Source organism: Mustela nivalis (assembly GCF_964662115.1).
Source record: "Mustela nivalis genome assembly, chromosome: 13".
Classification (NCBI taxonomy): domain Eukaryota; kingdom Metazoa; phylum Chordata; class Mammalia; order Carnivora; family Mustelidae; genus Mustela; species Mustela nivalis.
This window is the reverse complement of record NC_139032.1, coordinates 45,294,728-45,315,209: the sequence shown is the minus strand read 5'-3', so window position 1 is coordinate 45,315,209 and position 20,482 is coordinate 45,294,728. Positions and strand designations below refer to the sequence as shown.

Below are 20,482 nucleotides of genomic sequence, written 5' to 3'. Positions count from 1 at the left end.
ACAATTTAATATGAGCTTTTGGCTTGTTTGTTGAATATGGGGGAGGGAAGAGGAGGAAAGCAGAAGGAAGGAAAACAAAGAGACACTATTTAAACATGCATGTTGAATGTAAGCCATATTCCCATTTCAGAAATGTCAAAATACATGAAAATGTGCATTTTAGAATCAAGAAAATATGGTAATAAGGCTAATAATATCTTTTGTAAATGATAAGTATTTGCTCTTTCTTCATGGTCATTCGAATGTTCCTGTTAATCTTATAAACTCCCTATTAAAGGTACATACTTTGAAATATAAGGTTAAAATTTAGAGACTTGGAAACATGATTTCCTTTGTTATAAAATCAGTCTCTCATATTTGATGACCAAGTCTTAATTACAATGTGAAATGGCAAAAGGGTTACTTTTTAAAATACATTTTTTTAAAGATTTTATTCATTTATTTGACAGAGAGAGACACACAGCAAGAGGCAGAACACAAGCCAGGGGAATGGGAGAGGGAGAAGCAGGCCTCCCCCTGAGCAAGGAGCCCGCTTTGGGGCTCGATCCCAGGACCCTAGGTCATGACCTGAGCCAAAAAGACGCCTAATGACTGAACCATCCAGGCACCCCAAGAGTTATTTTTTTTAAATGTTTATTTATTTTGGGGAGGCAGAGAGAGAGAGAATCTCAGTCAGACTCCCCACTGAGTGCAGAGCTCAATGCAGGGCTCTATCTTACAACTTTGAGATCATGACCCTGAGATTATGACCTGAGCCAAAATCAAGAGTTGGACACTTAACCAACTGAGCCACCCAGGTGTCCCAAAAGGGTTATTTTAAACAAGCAAATAATGTTAGAGTTTCCTGATGTATTCTAGATATGCCAAATTTCATATGTATAATACTTCATATGGCCATTATAAAAATTAATACATGTCTGTATATATATGTATACGTGTGTGCGTGCATGTGTATGTGCGTGTGTATATATGTGTGTGTGTATATGCGTGTGTGTATATATATACATATATGTATATATATGTGTGTGTGTGTGTATATATATATATATATATATATATATATATATACATATGTGTGTGTGTGTGTGTGTATAAATTCACCCAATGGGAACAGGTCAATTTGTTCAAAGATCTTAACTTAATGATCAGTTCAACATACGTTTTTTTTTTTAAGATTTTATTTATTTATTATTATTTTTTAAAAGATTTTATTTATTTATTTGACAGAGATCACAAGTAGGCAGAGAGGCAGGCAGAGAGACAAGGAAGCAGACTCCCCACAGAGCAGAGAGCCCAATGTGGGGCTCCATCCCAGGACCCCAGGACCATGACCTGAGCCAAAAGCAGAGACTTTAACCCACTGAGCCACCCAGGTGCCCCAACACACTTTTGATTGGTTATTTATCTGTTCTTTTGGCTCTTTGGGGAAATTAACTTATAGTGCAGTTTGAAATGGCCAAGATAAAACCAATTCTGATTGGGTTCTCAGCATAATTCACTACAATTGCTGCTTCTATTTCTTCTGATGCATTTGTGGAATGATATAAACCAACAGACCGAACCAAAGATCTAAGAGGGATGCTACCCATCTGGGTTTCCTCCAACATAGTAAGCCTGAAAAACATAGCCTCTCCTGGATTAGTACTTTGAGACTATATAAATTGGGCATCAATACCATGATGGAGCTGCTGCTTCTCCAAACCCTGGACACCAGATGTGAAATTGCTATGTTACTACTCATTGCAAATGACCTCAAACAATTACATTCATTCTACAAATACTTATTGAGTGCCTACTAGTGGTTTGCATGATGCTTGAGGCCAGCAGGACACAGTAGTGTGGCAGAGATAGGCAGATGCCACCAAAACCTCATGCTCTCTCTTCTAGTGTTGAGGTGTTCCTATAAAGAAGTTATATGTCCCCAAACCCCCTTCCACCTTAGGTGGGGCCAAGGGAGCCGGTCTTATCATCAGAGTACATTTGCAAGCGATATATGTCACTTCTAGGTCAAGGTGTTTTTTTTAAAAAAAAGGATTTTATTTATTTATTTGAGAGAGAGAGAGTACAAGCAGGGGAAGGGTCAGAGGGAGAGGAGAGGCTGACTCTCCATTGAGCAGGAAGCCCAATGTGGAGCTCAATCCCAGGACCATGGGATCATGACCTGAGCTGAAGGCAGACCGCTTAACCGACTTAGTCACCTAGGTACCCCTGGGTCAAGGTGATTTTAAGTGGGTGATTTCTTTATCCTCTATTCTCCCTCATGGAAGCAGAGGGCTCTGAGGTCCTAGAGGACAGTAGAGCTATAAGATGGAAAAAGCCTGGGTCCTTGAATTACCACGTGGAGGAAAAACCACTCACCAGCCAGCTGGGAATAAGGAGAATTTAGCTATGCAAAAAGGGAAAGAAAGGCAAAGAGAAAAGCATGTATAAGGTGCTCCTAGTAGAAAGCACATATGAGAGGGACTAAAACAGACCAGAATGTCCCTGCTGATATCAGCAACTAGTTATCAAATACCATGTAAGTCGATCAGGAGCGAAGGGTGTGGAGGGGGATGTCTTCGGGGACATCAAAAAATAAAAAATTAAGGTTAAAAAAACAGAGCAAAAACACAGATGGATAATAACATCTGTCCCAACGTGGAAGTCTTTGGTACTGCCTGTGCTCTGCTGCCCATTATACCAGCTACCATTTTGGGATATAGTTCTTTATGTTTTATAATCCAGGATGATATGAACTTGAGATGTTGAAAAGTAGAATGTTCAAAAGTGTGATACCTAACTGTTCAGAGAATGTTTAAAATCTGATACATAGGGGTGCCTGGCTGGCTCAGTGGGTTAAAGTCTCTGCTTTTGGCTCCGGTCATGATCCCGGGGTCCTGGGATGGAGCCCCACATTGGGCTCTCTGCTCAGTGGGGAGCCTGCTTCCTTCTCTCTCTCTGCCTGCCTCTCTGCCTACTTCTGATCTGTCTGTCAACTAAATAAATAAAATCTTAAAAAACAATCTGATACATATTAGAAAAAAATCTAAATATGTTACACTTCCTTTAATTTAGAAGATAAAAATTAGTCTTTGCATGGACTCCAAGGAGTCCATAAATCTCCTGAAACCACAGGCAAAAATCTATGGGTTTTGTGCAGAGATGCCTTTTACTGGGGATAAGTTCCACGCACATATCTGATTTTACAAGATTAAGAACTAAATAAATTAGTGTCTAGAAATATTTAGAAGTAAGGGCAGAGAATCAAACAGTCCAAATGATGCCAAGAAAAAAATTAATAAAGTGCTGAATTTTAAGTGAGCTAGTAATTAGGCGAGAACAGGGTTTAGAGAAATTGGCCCAAGGCCCATCCAATGAACTAAGTAAGCAACCTTCCAATTATTTCATTGGTATAACCAGTATATCCTCAGAGACCATATTTTATTTTCTGTAACAGATTGGAAAAAGAAAAAAATCAGAATTAGAAATATTAAGTGCCTTTTTCAGAATTCGCAGGAGAATCCAAGGACCCCTCTAGTTACTGCTTTTTGCTCTTAACCAGCTGATTATTCACATAAAATTGAAATGGGTGCCAAGAGAGCTCTTACCCTCAAAATTTAGATGTCGTCTGTGTGTTAGAGCCCAATGTTTGCAGTGATTACCTTAATAGGGAAATTCTCTCCCATTAGCCAAAATCTATATTCTGCTCTACCTTGAAAATGAATGAACATTTTTTGTTAACCTTCAAATTGCAGACTAATCAATCTGAAGGATGACCTTTTAGAATTCTCTGAGTTTTCTTTTCGCCAAATTTCAGGACCACATGGTCCAACCGCATACTTAATGAGGAAACAGTTTTCCGACATGATTTTTCCAGTGTTCATCATGGTTATGCTTATGCTTCTCTCCTTTCTGGAAACTTAGATATCATTTGCAGCATCTTTCTAAACAGAGGATTCTTTTTTTCTTTTCTTTCTTTCTTTTTTTTTAATTCCACCAACAGGAACCTGCTGCTAAATTTACAGAGATGCCTAATGTCTGAATGGTGACAGTAAGAGGGCCATAAAAATGGTCACATTCTGCCATGGGTGTGTTCTGGAAACCTATAGCCCCCCATGTGGGAAGACCACTCCCCATCACTCACCCCAGAACTGTAACTGGCTTCCACTATCTACTTTGGAACACAGCACTAGTTGTTCACCCTGAAACCCATTCTTCCTTTCTTTCCTAAGAACAGCATCATGATTTTTAGGCATATAATCATTCAGAACATTTTAAATTACCTTTTATATGTAGGATGTGACCACATGACTATGTCTGAACAAGGTGTTGATGGGTATGATGGAATGGCTTATAACAGCAACATTCCCACTGAGGACAATTAGCATAAAATAAGCAAACAACAAACAAGCTTAAAGCCATTAAAGGATGGCTAAGAGTATACTCTTCATCTTTGTTTTGTTCTTCTGTTACTTATTTTCCAATTATATACAGGTTTCATTTTGTTTTAATTCTACAGGAGTTATCTAGGGAATAGAGTGAACCGAGCATCTGCAGCTGCTTTTTTCTCTGAGGATATATGTCCAGTTGGAGCTGGGCTCCAGAGCTTGGCTTTGCACACACAGAGGGCTGCTGAGGATTGATAGAGAAACCAGTAAAAATTTTGGTGGTTTCATGGGGGCCAGAGAGTCAATACTAGAGACATCATAAGACAAGACAGAATATGTGCTGGGAGGGAAGTGGGGACAAAGCAAGCCAGCCTGCCAGGTGGCTGGTTTATTCCTTTAATCAATTACCAAATTCTGAAACTCCACAGTGCAAGAGGCTAAGAAGCTAAGTAGGAAGAAAGCCTCTAGGAAACAGAATAGAGTTTTAGCTAAAGGTCAAGGATTAGAGTTCAGGACCTTCTGGAAAGAAAGGCCCAGAGAACAGATCAGGCCCTGAAGAGCTATTTATAGCTTAAAAACAGAAGAGAGTATAGGTAGGTAGGAACTTACTAAAAACTACAGAGCTCAGGGCCTACATGAAGTGAGATTATAAGACCCAGTTCTTTCTGCCTAAAAAAGAAAATAGTGAATACTTTCTAGAAGAAGACAAAATCATCTAGGGGCTGAATGGTAATAAACAGTGTTTGACATGCAATCAAAGTTATCACACATGCCAAGAGACAGAACAATATGACTTGAAGAGGAAAATGAGATAACAGATGTAGGACCAGAGGTGGTCCTTATACTGGAGTCACCAAAGATTTTAAAATAGCATGACTAATATATTAGACAAAACAGTTGAAAACTATGGAGAATTTCATCATGGGATTCTAATCTATAAAAAAAATCTAATGGAAGTTCTAGGACTGAAAAACCCAACACTTGAAACTCGGGTTTACTAGCCAGTTAGAGACAGCAATAAAGAGGATTAGTGAGGTGGAAGAGAGCTTGCTAGGACGTATCTAGAGGGAAGCACTAAGGGAAAAAAAGGATTAAAAATTTATAAGAGAGTAAGACACACATAACAAAAAATGAAATGTAAACATAATTGCATTTCCAGAAGGAAACAAGAAAAAATATGAAAGAGGAAAAAACATGGAGAGATCATGGGGCAATGGAGTTTTTTAAAAATTAGCTAAGGAAAAAAAAAAAAAGCATATTACCTTCAAAAACAAAATCAGAACTTCTGTAAGTCAGAAGATAACAAGATCGCTTCTCAGCCTTTTGGCTAAGATCAAGTGCAGAAGATAAGAAGATGACATCTTGAAAGTGATGAAAGGAAATAACTTTAAGGAAGGGCACAACACAGGGAATATAGCAATGGTATTGTAAGGGCGCTGTATGGTGACAGATGGGAGTTACGCTTGTGAACACAGCATAACACATAGACTTGTACACCTGACACTAATGTAACATTGTGTGTTGTATTCTAATAAAGACAAGAAAATAAGTTTAAAACTAAAGTTCTATATTTAGTAAAATTATCCTTCAAAAATGAAGGTAAGATAAGGAAGTTTTCAAAGAAACAAAACATAATTTTTACCAGAAAATGTGTACTAATGGAAGTTATTCAGACAAAAAAAAAAAAAAGAAAGAAAAGAAAGAAAAAGAAAAATTATCCCAGAGTGAAACACAAAAATGCAAAAAGTAAAGAAAAACAATGGAAAGGATAAATAAAAGTAAACTGTTGAGAATACAAAACAATAACAATGTCTTTCAGGGTTTTAAAATAAGGTTAACAGAAGGATAATTGAGTTAAGATGATCTAAAGGTTTTAATATTAGGAAAATGGTAGAAGATAATCCATAATTAGACTATAATAGATCAGGACTGCATGATGAAATCTCATAACCTCTAAAGAAATAGTGAAAAGATAGAAAATCAATGGGTAAAATGGAATGATAAAATTGATTAATCCAAAAGGAGTCCAGAAAAAAAGAGACAAGTAGACAAATAGAAGTCTGACATATATTAAAACCAAATATATTAGTAATCATAGCATATATAAATGAATCCATTGCAAATTTAGGTTTGTAATGTAGATGAACTAAATGCGCCAAATATTTGGAAAGATATGCAGCGAACTGCTAACTCTGCCCCTTTGGGGAGTGAAAATTGTTTGGGGGAAAAATAAGGAGAAGGATTTTATATTCCAAAATGTTAATTGTTAGGGATGTTTCCAATAAGCATATTTTGCTTTTGAGTTTAAAAGAAAAAAACAAAGCGGGGGGATATTTTATATACCTATTTAGCCAAATATTCTATAAGTTTTATCCATTTCTTCCTGTGGACTTCACACATTCCTTGCTAGGTTATCCTTAAAGTTATAACCTATTATATGGCTTAAAAAATTATTGTGATACAATCTCAATGTCCATTTTGTTTTCTAACAAGTTACTGGTTATATAAAATAGAGCTATGGATTTTATCATGGGTTTTCTTAGAACCAGCTACATTACTGGATGTGTTAACTGAATTAATACCCCTCTTTCAACTATTAGGATATTCTACCATCTTGGGATACACAAGATCTCCCTCTTTCTACTTTATTATGAATGCATGTGACACCAACGAACTGTTGAAATGCATTGCCACCTACGACCGCTAAAGTTGATCAGCTCATGTTCTCAATACAGTTCCTAGCTTTTCTTTCCTATTTACACAATTAAAAAAAAATCTAGTCTTTGTAGACAGATACTTTATTAATAGATTAGATAAAATGCCTACAAATAATGAGCTTCATCTGCTCCACCAGATGTTCACTCTCACGCACTGAGGTCCCCCCACCCTGGATAGCCACGCTCTCTGTGGTTGGTACCTGGTCTCCTGGGACTGTGCCTCGCTGACCTACAAGGGCTCTGGAGGAGGTGGGACCATTCTGGGTCTAAGCCATTGTCACCTCGCCCTCAGTCGGAACTTCCTATCTGCAACTGAGGCCTTCCTTCTGGTGCCCAACTCACTCAGGGCAAAATTTCTCTTTGCTGCTTCCTAGGATTCTAGCTGCAGTCTGGTTTTGATGGCCTGGGGGCATAAAATCAGAGTTTCCCCAAAGTGTGAAATATTCTGGAGGTTACTGCTTAGCCAAGGAAATAGTTTTTTTGCTAGGTACATGTTTTCAAAATCCTTAAAATTTTGATGTTTTTATTTCTTTGTATTCTTTTACATCTCAGAGCCATTTAACCTGTTCCTGTGTAATAGAAAATTCCAACAGGGTTTGGTGTCATTTTAAAATTCATTGTTGATAGATTTTTTTTTAATATAGAGAGGCATAAATAAAGAAACCAAAAACTAGCCAATCACTCTATTCCCTAGATAACTCCTGTAGACTTAAAACAAAAAGAAACCTGTATATAATTGGAAAATAAGTAACAGAAGAACAAAACAAAGATGAAGAGTATACTCATTAATTAATTTACTTGCAAATATGTAACTAGTGGTCCTGAGGGAACCAGAAGTAAAACTCAGATGTTTCAGTCTTTGGAGGTCCAGCCCCTCTTCAATAGACCCTTAAAATGGTCTGGATACTGTTTAAAAAAATAAATAAATAAAAGGCCCCCAAATGGCATCACTTGGGCTAAGACTCTATCACCAAGCCTGGACTTAATACCCAAATGAATTATATTCAATCTCTCCCAGGAGTGGAAATTTATTGCCGTCAGTCTGGAATTACATGATCAGCACTAATAAGGTAATCTGCCTGAGAGACCCCTGCTATCCCCCAAAGGAAGGTGACCTTGCCTGAAAACACCTGTGTTTTGCTTTTATAATTCCTCATTCTGTCCTCTTCTGTCTGTAAGTCTTTCATTTTGTGCAGCTCTTCACAGCTCCTTTCTATTTGCTAGATGGGATGCTACCCGATTCATGGATTGTTGAATAAATCCAGTCAAATCTATAAAATTTACCCTGTTGAATTTTGTTTTCTAACAATAGAAAAATCTTAAATAATCTTGAAATGTTCACTTCCTGCATTGTATCAGAAAACTCTTGTTCTTAAACCTGTTAGCTATTATTCTAAAGATAAGGAGGTCTAGGGTCAAATACTCTTTATGTAAATGTCATCCATTTCTTCATGGGAGCTCCAATTTCATTACTCACATGCCTTTTAAAACAGAGTGCATGTGTGTCCTTCAGACTTACCAGAGATGAGAAAGAATACTGCAGTAGTTTCACAAACATCTGTCTAATCCAGTAATGCTGACACGATCGTGGTGGTTTTATTTCAGGCACCTTCCAGCACCATCTATATTTAACTGTAAAAAAAAAAAAAAAATAGTAACTATTTCTTTTAGGAGTCTGAAACAAGATCTAGAAAGAACCCAAAAAGATTACTCTGTATAATTCTCCACCCATAGGGAGTCCTTAGGGAGCAGAACCCAAATTTATCTACCTGCATTTCCCCCATAGTTCCTTCTATTTAGAATTTGCTCTATAAATGTTCTCAGAATTGATTGGAAGTCTTAATCATTCAGAATGGATGACTATGCCTTCACGATTTTTCAGGGGGTCATGCTGTTCATCACAAAAAAAGGGTCCTGGGGCCCCAACTCTGAACAAATGAGGAATCAGAGTCACAATGTTAGAAACAGGTATCAAGCGGCCCTTAGGCAAGGGAACTTGGATACTGTACAGTATCACAGGGGAATCACTTTTGTTTAAATCAGAGGCCTCAGGGACCTCGGGAAAGAATCTGAGGGTTTCAGAGGGGAGGGAGGTGGGGGGAATGGGGCAGCCCTGTGCTGGGCATTAAGGAGGGCATGTATTGCATACAGCACTGGGTGTTATATGCCACTACTGAATCATTGAACACTACATCAAAAACTAATGATGTACCAAACAGTGGCTAACTGAACATAATAAATAAAATAAAATAAAATAAAATAAAATAAAATAAATAAAGCCGAAGCCTTTCAGTAGCCATAGAACGAGAGGAGCTGGGGGCCCTGTCTCCAGTTTGAAACGGTAGCTTTCCTCCAGTTACAATTAGCATTTAAAATACTTTTCATATCCCGTTTTAGTCAACTATGCCACCTCTGTAGTTAGAGTTACCCTGTTATATTTAGAGCTGGCTGCAGCTAAGTCTGCTTGAGCCGTTCATTACATGCGCCCTCCTAAGTGTACCAGGTGTCTCTCCTCTCTGCTCTAATAGAATCCAGTGTTGCACTCTTTTCTGTTAACATGTTCGTTCACCCTAAAGGATGTGAGAAAAGCAAAATAAAATATCCTATTGAATAACAAAATTAGGAAACAGTTTCCTAGACTAACAAGAAAGGCAAGATGATGTCGCTGGGTTCAGTGACATGGCAAGAGCCAAGTTCTTACGTAGATTTCGAACCTATAATGTTCCTTTTGTCCCTTGTCACCATAAAGATATGCCGCTTCACTGACTTAAATTCCTGAGATTATAAATGGTCCCATTTGGGTTATAAAATTCAAGGGTCAGACCAGCAAGATTGTTTCCAAAAGAGGACAGAATCCAAATGCTAGAGAGAATTTAAGTCCATTTGCTGTCTTTTTTTTTTTTAATTTATAAAGGAAAAATCTCAAACGAGATAGAAGACATCATGTAAAATTAGCATTTTCTCCTGTATTTTTGTTTTAAGATCTGTTTTGACATCTGATTTTATGTTTACAGGAATGGATTTTTCAAATCTGTTCTATTTAGAAACAGGCATCAAAATTCAGAGCAGAAGAAGCCTCAGTTTATCTCATCCAGAGCCTTTATTCTGCAGGTGAGAAAACTGAAGCTGCAAAGAAAAGAGGGACCTACTCAGGGCATCTGTCTAGTTAATGGCTCAAGCCAAGCCCCCTACGCCTGACCTCTGTCTTCTTTCCAAGACATGCCCAATATTCACACCATGCTGGTTCCACTAAATTCCTTAAGACTTTAAATCTCAGAATTTTATATTTTGCTATGATTTTTCCAGATAATTAAGTTTTAAAATAAAATCAAATAATACTCTTTAGCCTGAGTTACCCTAATATTGATAAACAGCATGCCCTTTCTAATTTCATCTAGTTTAACAATCAAAGATAGAGTAAAATGAGGCAAAGAAAAAGTCTTGATTAAGCTTTTAGGAGGAAAATATTGCATTCATTCACTCATTCATTATACAAGCAGCAATCCACTGCGACATTTTAGATAAGACAATTTCCTGGAAAGCTAATACATCTTCAGCCTCAGGGACTTACACTTGCCTAGGCCTCTTCTAAGATCCTATGACTAAAAAAAAAAAAAAAAAAAAAAGGTCCTATGGCTAGGTTTATATTCTTTTTCTGAGGCCCATGAAAGTGTTTGAGCTTCAGGCTACGCAATACCTGGACCTAACAGTGGAAAAAAAAAATTATCAAGCTCATAATTTGGATGCATTTGAAGGCAGTTGTTCACCAAGAACTAATCATGGTAACCTAATTGCTTTTCCTTTTTTGATTGCTTACTAGGTTAGTATAAGAGATTGAAATCACTCATGTAACATGATTATCAAGATCCTTCTGTGTCTCGGGCACTGTTCAAGGGTTCAGGGATAACACATAGCAAAGTAACTATCCTCACAGAGTACACAGTACAATGAAATTAATGATATATATCTTCATTTTGAATAAGCTTACTAACATGTATTTTTGAATAAGATGATGGTCTGTGCTCTTCAGCATTACATTATTGGGTAGATTTCCTATCAGAGGAATATGGCCAAACATTAGAGAATTGAAGAATGCGTTCATGTACACTTGGACAGCAATCTCTAAAAGAATAGCACAGGGGGTGTCAGTCAATGGCACTGTTTTATTCAGTTACTTTGCTAACAATCTGAATGTAAAACACAAGCATCCTTACAAAATGTATAGCTGAAGAGTGCAAGTCAATAATGATGAATGACAAAGTCAAGATTTGTCGATATTTTCCATGAAACGTCGGTGGGCTTCCATGCAAGGCTATTCCATTATTGACAGCGTTATGTCCCTTTATCACGTTGTGTTGAGAGGTGTCAAGAATAATATGTTAGTACAAGTTCCATCACTGTGATAGTTTGCCAAATGAATATGTCAGTTTTAATAACTGAAACATTTCTTTCTTATAAAGTTCAAGAAAGTACTGACATCTCTGTTACAATATTATTTATTAAAACTAAATCTCCCAACACCTGACAATAATTAATGTAATATACTATGTCAAAAGCGTAAAGAACAAAGCACATGATCATCGTCAGAGATGCAGGAAAAGCATTTGACAAAGTCCAATACCTCTTCATGATAAAAAACACTCAGTAAACTAAAATAGAAAAGAACTTTCTCAACCTGAGAAAGCCCATCTGTGAAAAACCCACAGCCAGCATAGAGTCAATGGTGAGAGACTGAACACTTCCCCCTGAGGTCAAGAAAAGACAGCTCTTGCCACTTCTATTCAACATAGTACTGGTGTTTCTAACCAAGAAAATTAGGAAAGAAAATGAAATAAAAGGCATCTTGTTTGGAAAGGAGGAAGTGAAACTCTCTATTTGCATATGATATGACCTTGTATATAAGCTATTCTAAAGACCCACTAGAAGACTGTTAGAACTAATACACCAGTTCAGCAAGGTTGCTGGATATAAGATAATATAAAAAATTAATTGTATTTCTATACAGTAACAATGGACAATCTCAAAAATAAAATTGAGAAAATTCCATTCATAATAGCTTTGAAAAAAATTAAATACTTAGGATTAAATTTAACTGAAGAGATAGAAAACATGTACTCTGAAAAGCTACAAAATAATGTTGAAAGAAATTATTGAAGACCTAAATAAATGTAGAGAATTCCCATGTTCATGGATCAAAGGGCTTTATATTGTTAAGATAGCAACAGTTACCCAAATTAGTCTACAAATTCAACACAATCCCTATCAAAATCCTAGGTGACCTCCTTACAGGAATTGATGAGCTGGTCCTATAATTCATATGGAAATGCAAAGGACCCAGAATGCCCAAAACAATATTGAAAAAAACCAACGTTGTAGAACCCACATTTGTAGAACCCACATTTCCTTATTTTCCACAACATCAGATGTTCTAGACCACCATTCTTTGTCAGTATCATTTCTTCTTCACTAAAAACAACTTTACATTTTAAAAATATAAATTTAATGGAATGGGCATTACCCCTCAGTAAAGATGTTTTAAAAACCCTAATTCTTCATTCATTTTGAAATGAAATTTTTCATTTCTCAAATATTTAATCAGCTCCTTTAACAATTTTTAATAATGGCACAATTTCCAAACTATTTTTTAACTCCAGCACTACAAGCTGCCAATTGAGGTGCAAATATTTTTCTAATTTTCATTATTTCATTTCCATTATCTTCCTAAATATTGGCTAATTCTCTCTGATGTTTTTTGATGAACAATAGTAAATGTAAAATTATCAACAATATATAGATTTTAGGGGCGCCTGGGTGGCTCAGTCGGTTAAAGCCTCTGCCTTTGGCTCAGGTCATGATCTCAGGGTCCTGGGATTGAGCCCCACATCAGGCTCTCTGCTCAGCAGGGAGCCTACACCTTCTCCCTCCCTGCCTGCCTCTCTGCCTACTTTTGATCTCTGTCTGTCAAATAAATAAATAAAATCTTTTAAAAAAGAATATATACATTTTATATCTTTAATTGCATCATCCAGAAATTATTGAATACAGTGGTTAATATCAAATTAAAATATCCAGAAAAAGTTTAAATCATGGTTAAAACTCCAAACTTTTTCCATAACATTACACTAGCACACCTGTATACAGTTAGCAGAGTTTTTATGTCCATATATTTCACTGAAATCATTTCTCTCTGGCACCACCAACAAAAACTTTTTAAAGCATTTCAGATCTTACTTATGTCAGCTCTTCATAACATATTTATCTTAGGTCATTATGTCTATGTTGGAAAGAAAAAAAATTTCCATTTCTTCAAGGGGCTGAATTTCTCATTTAAAGGAAATTATTTTATGTTTACATAAAACAATTGAAACATCATCAATAATGACTGAAATTTCATCCTTGTTTTATGTTTTCCAAAATGTAGTGTTCTTTTCCGAAGGATACAAATATACAGATTTGAAGGGATACATGAACCCCAATGTTTAAAGTAGCATTATCAAAAATAGCCAAACAATGGAGGGAGCCCAAATATCCATTGACTGAAGAACGGATAAAGAAGATGTGGTGTATGTATACAATGGGATATTGCTCAGCCATCAAAAAGAATGAAATCTTGCCATTTGCAATGACATGGATGGAGCTAAAGTGTATTGCGCTAAGTGAAATAGGTCAGTCAGAGAAAGACAAATACCATATGATCTCACTCATAGATGTAATTTAAGAATGGAAACAAATGAGCATATGGGAAGGGAGTAAAGGAGAAAGGGAAGTAAGCCATAAAAGACTCATAACAATAGGGAACAAACTGAGGGTTGATGGAGGGAGATGAGTGGGGGATGGACTAGACGGATGATGGGTGAAAAGGAGAACACTTGTTGTGGTGAGTACTGGGAGCTGTTTGTGACAGATCACTGAATTCTACTATGGAAACTGTACCTAAAATTTAAATTTTAAAAAGTTAGATTAAAAAAAAATTAGTGTTCTCTTGTCAGTAAACATATACTTTTTTTAAAGGAATTATTTATTTATTTGAGAGAGAGGGAGAGCATGCACATGCAAGAGCAGGGGAAGGGAGGTAGGAGAAACAGAGGGAGAGGGAGAAGGACAGAGCCAGTCTCCCTGCTGAGCACAACGCCCAGTGATGCCAGGATCAGTCTCAAGACTCTGAGATCATGACCTGAGCCAAAATCAAGAGTTGGATACTTAATCAATGAAGCCACCCAGGTGTCCAGTAAACATGTGCTTTTAACAAGCCAGGACAATAAATATAGATTATAATTATGTATCTATATCGATATTATTCTTTTTTCCACAGTTCTATTACATATTCATGCCTAAGAAGCACATTCTTTTTAAGGATTTGGAAGTGACTTCATTTACTTTCTCAAGAATTTGACTTAAATTTTTGAAATATTTATTGACTTTTTATTGAACTTTTGAATTTTTATTATTCCACTCACTCTTGATATTTTAAAATGTTTTCCTTAATGATGATCATAAATTTCTTATGCTTAAGTCGTAAGATTTAACAGGATTCCTAATCTAATAAAATGTTTAACAGTTTTTCCTTTTAATAGTGTAATTTTGATGTCATTTCTTCTTTATACTCCCACAGATTCGAATTATTCCTGTTAATTATATTTAATGGAAATATTGAGAAACATACCAAATGTTGTCATCCCTTTGTTCTAGGTATTTCTAAGCAACACTTTGTTATAAACCCTTATATTCCAAAACATTAAAATATACACTCATACAAGAGTTATAACATACTAACTATAAAAGACAAATAAAAAACATTATTTAGATTCAGTAGCAACTATAATTCTAGGATGAATATAAACTGGTCATTCTCCCAAATTACAGACAGTTTTATAAAGAACACACCATCTATCCGCTCTGTTTACTGGACTTTGGCCAACTGGCTAGAGCTATCACTATTTCTCATATGTTTTTATGACAGGTGACCATTTATCAAGGGTTGCGGAATATCATACAATATTTCAATAGAACTAGTAAGTTTATATTATGAATGAACTTTACTATTGCTATATAACATTTACCAAGTGGTATAGAAATACTTCAGTATTTTAATAACCAGTCTGGCCATTAAATATCAGTCCTAAGTCTGCATGGACCACTCCATGTCAGGATCAAGAAAATTACTCTTTTGGGGGCACCTGGGTGGCTCAGCAGATTAAACCTCTGCCTTCGGCTCAGGTCATGATCTCAGGGTCCTGGGATCGAGCCCCACATCGGGCTCTCTGTTCGGCGGGGAGCCTGCTTCCCCCCACCCCCTGCCTGCCTCTCTATTTGTGATCTCTCTGTCAAATAAATAAATAAAATCTATTTTCTTAAAATATTTATTTATTTATTTGACAGAGATCACAAATAGGCAGAGAGGCAGGACCTCGATAGTAGCAACTCGATCCCAGGACCCTGAGATAATGACCTGAGCCGAAGGCAGAGGTTTAACCTGCTGAGCCACCCAGGCACACCAAGAAAATTACTCTTAATAAAGGATGTTCTCCATTATAGTCTGATGTGTGCCTAGTATGAAAAACTAACAGGACAGGAAGTATTTGATGGAAAATAATGACCCTTCCCTAATACTTTTGCTAAGGACTTGGCCAAGACAAGACTGGAAGTTTATTGGTCCTCCCTATGGAGTAAATTACAAGGTAAATTACCACTGGTTATTGAGGGAAATAGAGACATCCAGAGAAGAGCATTAACAGAGAAAATTCATCCTTGTCAATAGCAAGAAACATTCTTCCAATAGCAAGAAACATACTTCAATATAAACAATAGAGTCTTTACACACTGAGTTAAATATATAACAATGTCCACTGCAGTGCTATTTATAATTGGGAAACAACAATATGGTAATTGGAGAATTGTTAAATAAACTGTGATCCACCTACAAGATATTATATAGCCCCTCAGGAAAAAAAGTAGCCTTTCGGTAAAGGTAGTAGTATAAATGTTATCTTCATTTGTCTCACTGAATACCTCCAAATCAACAAAACTAAACTATATACTGAAGGGTATCCCATCTACAATGAAGCCAGGACATGGCTCTATTCCAAACTACCAGTACTAAAGAATTTCTATAAAATATAGCAATATTTGGGAAAATTAAGTGAGAATTCAAAAAAAAAAAAAACAGATAATGTTCCACTAACAGAGCTCAATGATATTCCCCCAAAGTCAGTGGCCGGCATGAGAAACTGGATCTCTCGCTTGAAACAAAAATTAAAGTAGGCTAAGGAAGGGGCTGATATGCCTTAGTGCCACAGTTTCAAGTCCTAGATTGGCAAGGCTGGAGCAGTCAGAATGTGGGCTAGCCTTAATGTTTTCTCAGACTTGGACTCCAACTACACACATTTTGGGTTGAATACCCCCACCCCACCAGCAAATTCATATCTACCTGAAACTTCCAAATATGATTTTTTTTTTTTTTTTGCTGCTATCCTCTTGATTTCAGACTTCTAGCATCCAGAACTGTAAAAGTATCCATTCCCATAGTTTTAAGCTACAAAGTTTGTAGCAACTTGCTTTGGCAGTCTAAGGAAACCAATACACCACATAAATAAACCAGAGTGTGCAGAGTGTGATGAAGGATGGAGGGAGGGAATATCAAGCAGATTTGTAGCGCTGACCAAAGTGGAGTGAATAGAAATGAACACCAAATGGCTAAACACGAAGCATCTGTGATCTATTAGCCTTCATTATGAACCACAAAAAAAGACTAGACACTGTCTCCAACTGACAGCCAGCAAGGAAATCAAGACTTCAGTCCTGCAAGTGCTCAGAACAAAATCCTCCCAATACCCGAATGAGCAGGAAATGGATTTCCCTTGAGCATCGAGTAAAACAGCCGTGCTGATACCTTAATATTTAGCCCAGTGAGATTATACTGGATTTCTGACCTACGGAACTGTAAGATAATAAATGCATTGTTTTAAGGCACTGAAGTTTATTTTTTTAATAGCAACAATAGAAAACTAATTGAGCAAGGACACAGGATAGGCCCCGAAGATGGAGAGCTTCACTGAAAGTCTTAAAGAAGCAATCACTTCTCCAAAGATCCTTCCCCATCCTGTGTAGCTAGGAGATGGCCCTTCTCTCCCTGGCAGAAGCCTGGAGGTTGACCCTCAGAAGAAGCTCAAGAAAGAGTCATCTTGGACATAGGGCCAAGCTATGGTCAAGTGTGAGCTATCTTAAAGTCTATAAACTGAATGATAAAACTTCATCAACCTCATTTTTTGTTCAGCTCCCATAATGCTGACAGCTCAGAATACATACCTCCAACAGGAGCTTGGAGAACTCTCCCATGGGGAAACTGATCAGCCAAAGTAGAGTTATCTAGAGATACTGACACTTGTGTTTCTTGCAATGTGATGGTCAAGCCCCCACTTGATTACCCTATAGGAAAGTCCTCTTCTTGACAGGTCCCATCCAAGTGGGGGATTTTAATTAATATTTTAGTGCCTCACTCTTAATTATCTTTTTTTAAAGATTTTATTTGTAAGTAAACTTCACACTCAACATAGAGCTTGAATGGATAATCTTGAGGTCAAGCATCGCATGCTCTGCCAATGGAGCCAAGCAGGCGTCCCCCTCACTCTGAACTATTAACAGACACCAAAGTCCACCAGACATTTTAGAGAGGTCTGTGATAGGAAAGCTAGGTCAGAATAAACAGTGACATGGAACACGCAGGAAACTTAACCTTCAAGAAAATGTGCGATAACTATAAGAAATACTCTGTTGTTCAAAGATTTTATTGAACACCTACTGGGCACTCACCATTCTGGGTGTTGAACATAAACTAATGAACAAGGCAGGAAAAATCCCTGGCCTTAGGAGGCTTACATTATCTAAGCAATGTAAAAGAAGCCGCTAGACCTAAGAGCTAAAAGCAGAGAACTAGTACCTATAAAAGCAATAGTCAAAGAACAAGATAGGGCTTCTAAAAATTAAAAATATAATAAGTAAACTTTTTAAATACAAGAAGTGTTAAATGATAAAGCTGAAAATCTCCTAAGGGATGGAAAATGGAGAAGGAAAAAAAATGCCTTAATTAGAGGATCAGGCAAAGAAGGTAGTGGGAAGTGATGGGGCTCTAGGAGTGACATCTCCCAAGGGGGAACCACATACCTGGCAGATCAGCTGAAAGGTGTGAAAACAATGAGGGAAAAAATGAACAGTGCCATCAGAGAATTTGGGGTGAACCCGTATACTAGACAGTTCAACTGATGATTATATTTGCATAATTCAAAGGATGTATTATTGATTAACAATGTGAATATGAATTTATTCAAAATGGCAACATAACCATATTGAAAGGATGGGGGTGAGGATTGTGTTGCAATGAGGGTTTCAGGGAGTGAGTGTGGGGACACTGTAAGAGGAAGAAATCCTTTTCTTTCAAAATAAGAATTTAATAGTTAACCAAGAGATAAAAAAAACAAGCCTACAAATTTGAAAGGTAACGATAAGTGCTAGGAAATAACAAACAAACAGCGAAAACCTTCAAAAACGTTACATCCAGGGACAAGGAAGCAGGAGTTGCAGAAAAAGCTGCAGTTTTAAAAATAAGCCTTGTGAAGTATTTGATGTCACCTGTTGTCCGTCTTGATTCTGAACAAATTGAGAAACAGACAACAGGGAGGGGCAGCCGGAAGAGAAACGACCACTCTTATTCTGATAAAGGCCAATTTGGGGAGGAGGAGCCCCAGACAGACTTACTAACTGAGTCCCAGGGTTGGGCCAGGGGAGGCCTGCTCCCAAGGTGTCAGGACCCCCAAACCCACCACCATACACATATAGATTATTTGGAGGGGGATGGATGTTGCTGAACTGAATGGCTTGCACCCCCTGAACTGGGAAAATGATTAGCAATGAATTCATTTTACGTTCATGCATTGAAGCAAACAAGGATCTTATTTCAGTGTTCAAAACCAAAGAGAGAGTGACACATTCCTGCTGGCTTGCTCTACATACAGCTGACGACCAAGGCACATATATCTTCTTTCCCAATGTCTTAAACTCTGAGTTATATTGCAATTCGGAGCCAGAGGTAGGTAAGGGGGGAACATAGTTTAAGAAGGAAGGCAGCAGGCATACAATTTTTTTGAGCTGTTAGAAAGAAGTGCTCCTTGTTTGCTCACCATGTGGACTGTCCTGACTCTACCTCTTGCCAACAGTATTATTTATCCTTTTTTCCTTGCTAATGTGGCATTAAGAGACAAAGGGGTACCCTGGAGGTCACTCAGGAAGTTCCTGCTAGAATCAGGAAGACAGCCAGGGTTTTAGACTCTAGGTCCCTTGTTAGAATCAACAGGCCATGCTCCTGCCCTCCTCTAAGCCTGGCCTCAGCCCTGCGCCTACCTTGGTACCCAGGAGGCCTGAGCTGAGCTGGTGTTGCAAAGAAAAACTCAATTTTTGTGCTTCCTGAGCATTTAAGCCTGGAAAAATTCCTGTCTCTAATGTAAGAATCACAGGCATTCGTCATTTCTCATTTCCTAAATAGATGAAAAAGAAGAAAGAGCAATAATTCGGGTGTGTTGCTTTAAGTGCTATTGCAAAAACCACTGTCAAATGCAAAGAAGTCTGTACTTATGTCCCTCAACCCCGCATATATTTTTTTCTGCTTTTATGGTTCTTATTGAACTGGAAGGGGAGAGCCACAGGCCAAAACATGAGCCAAATGCAAAGGAAAACAAAGTCAGTCCAGGGTTGGTAGCCAAAGGAGAACATTTTTCAGAGAACATCAGGATTTTATTTTGGTATTTACACCTGTGATCTTTAAATAAGCAAAACAGATCTTCTTAGGAAGTAGAAAGTTATCCTAGATTATAGACCAGCTGGTGGTAGAAAAAACCCATAGGTGTCACCTAGGGATATGATCACAACAGGAAAAATGCAACTAACTCTTAGATAGACAGGGACTATCTAATATGTCATGTAAAATGAGGACTAGTAGAAAGAACTGAGACACTGGAACCAATATTGGGAAAATGAGAGTCATTTAACATTGGGCAAGCTACTTAGCCTCACTGAGTCTCAGTTTCTTCATCTGTAAAATGGGAATAAGAGTGATAAAAGTCATGAGATTGAAGAGATAAATGAAAAAGCTTGTTCAGGGCAGCTACGCAACATATGTTCGTTCCCTTTGTTTGTTCCTCTTCTCCACTGGGGTAGTCATTAGTGCCAGCCACCAAATTTTTCCCTTCTTTCTCAAGTACTTGGTGCAACTGTACCTTCTTGCTCCCTTGAAAGTATTGCCAGGTGCTTTGCTTTGGCCAGTGATATCTGAACAACAGTAATGAGTCACTTCCCAGCTCAAGCTTTAAAATCAAGTGCAAGATCTGCCATGCATCTTTTTTCTCTAGT

The 20,482-nt window shown here is 37.4% G+C and overlaps 2 long non-coding RNA genes across 5 annotated transcripts in view; one reads left to right on the top strand and one right to left on the bottom strand.

Annotated features, from left to right (window-relative positions):
• Window positions 1–20,482, top strand: part of LOC309846456 — a 644,888-nt gene that overhangs the window by 59,989 nt on the left and 564,417 nt on the right. The gene's annotated exons all lie outside the window — the stretch shown is intronic.
• LOC309846457 overlaps window positions 1–20,482 on the bottom strand; it is a 54,890-nt gene that overhangs the window by 29,457 nt on the left and 4,951 nt on the right. For all 3 annotated transcript variants that reach the window (XR_014301948.1, XR_014301949.1, XR_014301950.1), the window contains exon 3: window positions 8,604–8,716. This is a non-coding gene — a long non-coding RNA (uncharacterized lncRNA). The remainder of the gene's footprint in view (window positions 1–8,603; window positions 8,717–20,482) is intronic.